The following is a 6,783-nucleotide window of genomic DNA, read 5'->3' as shown; positions in this document are numbered from 1 at the left end:
AAATAGTAAAATCAACCCTGAGTATTCACTGGAGGGTCTGATGCTGAAGTTCCAAATACTTTGGCGACTTGAGGCAAACAGCCAACTCACTGGAAAAGACCCTGATGGTGGGAAAGACTGAAGGCAACAGGAGAAGGAGGTGACAGAGGATGAGGCGGTTGGACAGCATCACCGACTCAACAGACATGAATCTGAGCAAACTCCGGGAGATAGTAGAGGACAGAAGAGCCTGGTGTGCTGCAGTCCATGGGGTTGCAAAGAGTCGGACATGACTTGGCGACTGAACACCACCATCACCATTTATAAATTTATTACTGCCTCTTGGAATCCTCTCTAAATTCTCTGAGGATAATGATGACTTACTATATTGTATTTCTAACTTCTGAAACATAAAACATTCAGTGGTTGTAAAATGAATGGAAAACACATCAATTATCAACGTAAGGGACAGACTAGACTCAATCTTTTCAACAAACAGTTGACTTCTAGCTAATTACCTAGATTTGGTTGATAATGTATGAGATGAATCTACTTAATTATATCCCTTCCTTATTAACAGGTTGATCAAGATGTTACTGTACTTTCTGAAAAGAAAAAGAAAAGTTAATTACTTTTATAATATTTCCCAAAGACAAATTCCAGTATGGGGAATTTTTGGTCATTCCTACTTTAATACTGAAAGCCCATACTACGGAGAAAGCAGTTGTATATTTTGCAGTTTTTTTAAGGCAAAAAAACATCATATAACTTTAATAAAAATAAGACTAAAGTTAATTTTCAATACCACATGTCATGATGAAGTTTCAATTTGGGTTTGCTATTTATTAAACATTTCCCCCAAATACCTATTGGTAAACGAGATCACATAAATTACATACTGAGAACTGATACAAGCATTCAGCTCCTGGAATAGTTACTCAAACTTCTTTCTTCAAGGCTACTACACTGTACATTTATAGACTGAAATACGCTGCCCTAGACAGAATCTCTGGGTAAATTTTAAGAAGCCTGATCACTACTTTGACCTGCTTTGCAGACTTAAATGTAAAGCAACACAAAAACTGATATACAAATATTAGGTAATATTTCAAATCATTAATAATCTTCTGGGGAATAGTCTAAACCAAGCAAAACTGATCATGTGAAATTCAGTTAAAGACAGCTAGTTATCTTAGAGCCAGATCACCTGATCAGTTATAAGCTCAAGTATGATAAATATAAAGCCTTCAGCTGGTTTCTTATATAGTGTCATGTTACTGTCACAGTGACCTTAAATTCAGGACTGGTGGGTACTGAGAATCCCTGATTCTAATCTGAAATACCCAATTATTTTTAAGCAATGAACCAAATTACACAGAATTCTAGAAGCAGGATACACAGAATTCTAGAAGCAAGACACTGCAGTCCTTAATAGGATTTTAACACAAATACTGGTATCTGTTTACCTCTATACTGTTTTTTTTAATATGGCTCAGATTTTCATGAAACACAACAGCAGAAAAGCCTGAATAATCTAAAGCCATTATTTTATTAAAAAAATTTTTTAAAGACCATTTTTCTTTTTTATTCAGGGAAGATAACATTTTATGCAAGACTGCATAAGGAAAATATGACCAATCTTAGAGCTGAGCATACTGGCTTCTTTTATGTGTTAATTCTGTATTTTGCACACACGCCTGCGCTCACACATACACACTCATTGAGGTCTGGAAAGTGAAGGCCTTTAACAAACTTTTCCACTATGTCCTTGAAAAACACAGAAGGACTAAAAATCAAATGTTAAACAATGGGGATGGCTTAATATTAACACTTTAAAAACACTTAAATACTAGTATAAATCAAATTCAGTGATGAAGATTAGCTTGAATTTTGTGAATAAAAAAAGTGAAATCTTAAAATTTGAAGTCAATCAGAATGTGACACTTCCTTTTCAAATCAACTGTGTTACGTCTGCTTAATAAAAACTGGCTTTTCTGGAGACCAAAATTCAGTATGATATTTTGGCCTAAATTTTTGTAAATGATGAAGTAAAACAAAACAAATGGCAACTGAACTACCAATATCACTCACACACAAAATATGAGTAATCTATTTCAATCTAGAACAAAATCACAGTTGACCATTGAACCCACACACATTTGAACTGCACTGGTGTACTTACACATTAATTTTTTTTAATAGTAATACTAGACAGTACTATATGATCTGCGGTTGGTTGAATCCGAGAAGATGGAATGGCCATATATGGAGGAACCCTGTATAAGTGAATTTTCCACCACAAGGAGGGCTGGTTGCCCTAACCTGTGTTGTTCAAGTATCAATGCTACTTTGAATTCAAATTAGGTTGGTTTCATTTTAGGAACAGGTTAAAGACCTTTAAAGTAAACACAGAACTAAACATTTAAGTCTAACCTGACATTATTAGGTCTATTCCTAACCTAGTGTACACTCGGAGTTCAGGCACAACAGGGTTTGAATCCTGGCTTTGCCACTTTATAGGTAGTGACCACTAGCTATCCATAAAATATACTTAATCTTAGTCTCGGACTTCCTCATAGGTAAAGTAGGGACAATATCACCTACCTTTAAGGGTTGTTGATTACATGATACACAAAATGATTCATTAGCACAATGCCTGGTAACAAGGTATACCTTGTTAGTAGCTTATAATTAACATACCATAAAGACATGCTTGGCAAAAAAGAAACAGCAGAATATTCTTTTCCATACTTCATCTATAATATTTTTTTCATTTTTAAAATAAAGGTCTGGAGTTCAAAGTAAGATATGTTATCAGTTATCAAGGACTACTACCTCCAAGTCTCTCTTTATCTAAAAATGGACACACCTGTCATTTCTATCTTTGAATTTCCCATGTGTTGATCTTAATCCATTTGAAAAATAAATTTTTTCAAGTCATCTGTAAAGATTTTCTCCCTTAATCTGCTTTTTTATCATCAAAGGTTTACTTTGATCTGATTAATTAATGTTAATTTTTTTAAGTCAGAAATTAAAAAAAAAAATACCACCACCAAATGGGTGTTCTTTGTGACCTGTTAGCCTTTCCTTCCTGAGCTTTCTGAAGTTATTTTTATCTTTTATGACTTGTAACTGTTTTCTGATCTAATTCCTAAATAAACATGCCATGACATTTCCTCAGAGACTGTCTTTTTTTGCTTTTTCCTTATTATCTTCCATCAATTTCCTAAAACTATTAACGCCTGATTTTCTAAACTCATTTCATTTTCTTGCAAACTAACATTTTCTTGGGATCCTAAACACTATTAACATTTGTGGTGACTGTTAAACGTTTTTAATCTCCAACTAGATCCACTGAGACCAACTAGTCTATGAATCATTATAAACATCTCCTGTGGCTATCTTTTTCTACTAAGGTCTACTCTCTAACACTCCCAACCCAAATGTAAAATGACCTATAACCTTGCTATGTATTTAAGGTGTATTTAGGGACACTGGCATCACCGAGAAGCATATTAGAAGTCTCTTGCTCCATCTCAAATTACTGAATTAGAATCTGCATTTTTAAAAAACCCCAGGGATTCCTATCCACATTGAATTTTGAGAAACACTGATGAATGGTGAAACTGTGACCTAAACAGTTCAACTAAAAAGTTAAAATAATCACCAGAAGGTCTTTCAAACTTTGATAAAAAAAAAAAAAATTACTTTGATAAATGCAACAAACGATCTCATTTATCATTTTCCCCACATTTGAAAACTCAAGTAAAAATGATATGACAACTAACAAGCAAACTTATCTTCACGATTTAAAAAGACATTTCAGTAACAATATTGCTGGTTGTATTTAAATTTAAATAGACCAAACTATTTTCCACACCAACTCTACAGAGATTATACTTAAATATTATTAATCTGTTAAGGTTATACTTCATGGGAAGCATGGAAAAGAAAGTTTCAATATGATAAGCAAATGCTAAACATATACCATCTAACCAAAAAGTATGACCAATGCAACTAAGGTACTTGAATGACAGTATATAAACATACACCATTATAATCATTATTTGAATCAATCATTCAAATAATAAGAGTATCATCACTTATTATCAAGATTTGTCTTGATAATGTTTTTCACCTAAAAATTTTCCCCCACAGAATTTTCAAAATAGTGACTTAGGTGGTAAACAGTAACAGCCTTTTAAAATATATTAACCTCTGCTTAATCTACTTAAAAACACAGGTAATGGAAATTTGCAGATTTAAAGAATTCCTGGCCGAAGCATGAATACTCCAAGAACACGTGTACAGGAATATCTGTTGCCAATTTGACTAAAAATTGCTCAGTATATGAGACCTTTAATAATGCAACATTTTCATATTGAAGGAATCTTTCTCTCTACATGTCTAAGGCCGAGCTCTTTTACCAATGTTACTGAACTACTGATCCTCATCTTTAATCCTATAGAGGTAATTTTTAAGTGATCAAACCTCACATTATTTTAAAAGGCATGACTAAGTCGCACAACTTTATGACTAATTTAACCTCTTGTCCTCTTAAAAAATGGACAGCTAGGCCTAAAATTTACCCTTGGGGGATTTTAGTAATGGAATAGAACAGCAGTCCTGCTTATAAGTTTTTTGAGGAAATGTCTATAAATGATTGTGATTTTAGTCATAAATTCCAAGTCTAAATAAATAGCAATGTGATTTCTTTCACATCAATAGGAAGATATTCCCTTATGTGAGTAAAATATGGGAGTTTCCCAGGCAGACTCCAGTGGTAAAGAATCTCCTTGCCAGTGCAGAAACCATAAGAGACTCAGGTTGGATCCCTGGGTAGGAAAGATCTCCTGGAGAAGGGCTTGGCAACCCACTCCAGTATTCTTGTCTGGACAGTCCCCGTGGACAGGGGAGCCTGGAGGGCTACGGTTCATAGGGTTGCAAAGAATTGGACATGACTGAACCTACTCAGCACCCATGCAACAGTGCATTTAAAGTGTTTTGGGGGCTTCCCTTGTGGCTCAGCTGGTAAAGAATCCGCCTGCAACGCAGGATTGTGATTTTAGTCATAATTTCCAAGTCTAAAAAGAACTGTGATTTCTTTCTCATCACTAGGAAGATATTCCCCTATGTGAATATACTCCACAAGAAAATACTTAATAAAAATCTTATTTCTAAAAATAAACTAGTAAATTCAGAGCTTTAGGTAGAGAAAAAAGACACCTATAGAGCCTAAGCTTAAAATGATCATAAAACAACCTCTTTTTATTCCTGGAAAAAATACACCACAAACCAGTGAGCTGCATCCCCACCCCAAGCCGCCCCTCAGCCCCAGCCCTGCCAGTACTTAAAGGGGCCCAAGTTTAGATACTTCTGCTGTCAGAATATTCCTTACTGTCTCAGTGAGTGACTTTTTGATTTGGGGGAAATAAAAAACAGTAAAATCTTCCCGGAAAATACTAACCAAAGATTTGTCTTTCTTGAAATAGGGTACATTTCTTCTTCCCCGCAGCTCATGTTTATTTAACAATCTTCATTAAAAGAGGGTAGAGTGTATTACTACTCCTCTGAATGGTTTCTTACTTGATTTGTTTACAAATCATCAGGTCACTTTCCTTCTAAATCCGTAACAGTACAGTATTCAGAGGAACGAACTTTTATTTCAAGCAAATTTCCACTCTGACTTGCGGAACTTCTACCTTTTTGACTTAGTAAAGAATTAAGTATGCCTTCAAGGAAGACAAGTCACAAGAAAAATGACTAGATTAGGGCTATCTTCAAGAGAATGGGATCAGTACAATAGAAACCCTTATAAAGTTTAAGAAATAGAGCTCTTGATATGTTTCTTATACACTAGAGACATTCCTCAGTGGTGCACCTCAACCCTCCAACATAGCCTTCCTCAAATATCCCCTCACCTTTCCTTCACTTGCAGACACGTCATGTCAAGGGGTCAAGGACACTGGAGAATAAAATGCTTACTCAAAGCACTGTACAAGTGTTTCCCTTTGCTCACCTCTGTACGTTTTCCAGGATCATTTCCAATGTGAATATGCCAGATTTTCATCATAGAAGCTTTATAGGTAGCCTGTTATGCCAAAGACAACAATTCCATCTGACACCAGGAAACCCAGTTCTAACCCCAGTAAAGCTACTTCCTGATACTGTAATAAGCCACTGGAATTCAGTATTTTTATTTGTACTATCCCAATCCTTCACTACCTTCACATGGACAGGTGCCCAATATCTAGTACTAAATGTGAGGAAAAGAACTCCATTTGACTACAAAAGTCTCCATTACAGTACTACTGAATCTTTGTTGCACAATTGAACCCACCACACCCCACCCAAAATCACCAACACAACACTTTGAACATGTTAGATTTTATTAAAAATATTTAACATTGTACAAATATTCCAACACAGTTATAGTACCTGAACACTGTACCAAAAGCATGATTTTTATTAAACTATTGATTAAATGGTCTTGCAAATGTACCTATTTCAATATTCTCATATTATTGTATGCTATCAGCAATGTAATGTTTGCAGGAGCTTTCAACTCAATTATAGAAATAGGCTTATAACATACTAAACATAACAGAACTCATTAAAGTACATTTCTATCTATGTTACTGAACAGGCTAGATAAGTCACCTTTGTCCAGCCATCAAAAATGAGACATCAAGATAAGCAATGGGATCCTGACAAAGTTACTACAGAAACTGAAAGCCCTTTTTTATATTTGAGAAATTTAAGTTTTCCCCCATAATGCCTCCTCCCATGAAATGTATTTTACTG

The sequence above is a fragment of the Bos taurus genome, chromosome 2 (assembly GCF_002263795.3).
Source record: "Bos taurus isolate L1 Dominette 01449 registration number 42190680 breed Hereford chromosome 2, ARS-UCD2.0, whole genome shotgun sequence".
In the NCBI taxonomy this organism is placed as follows: Eukaryota; Metazoa; Chordata; class Mammalia; order Artiodactyla; family Bovidae; genus Bos; species Bos taurus.
Note: the sequence above shows the minus strand (reverse complement) of the source record.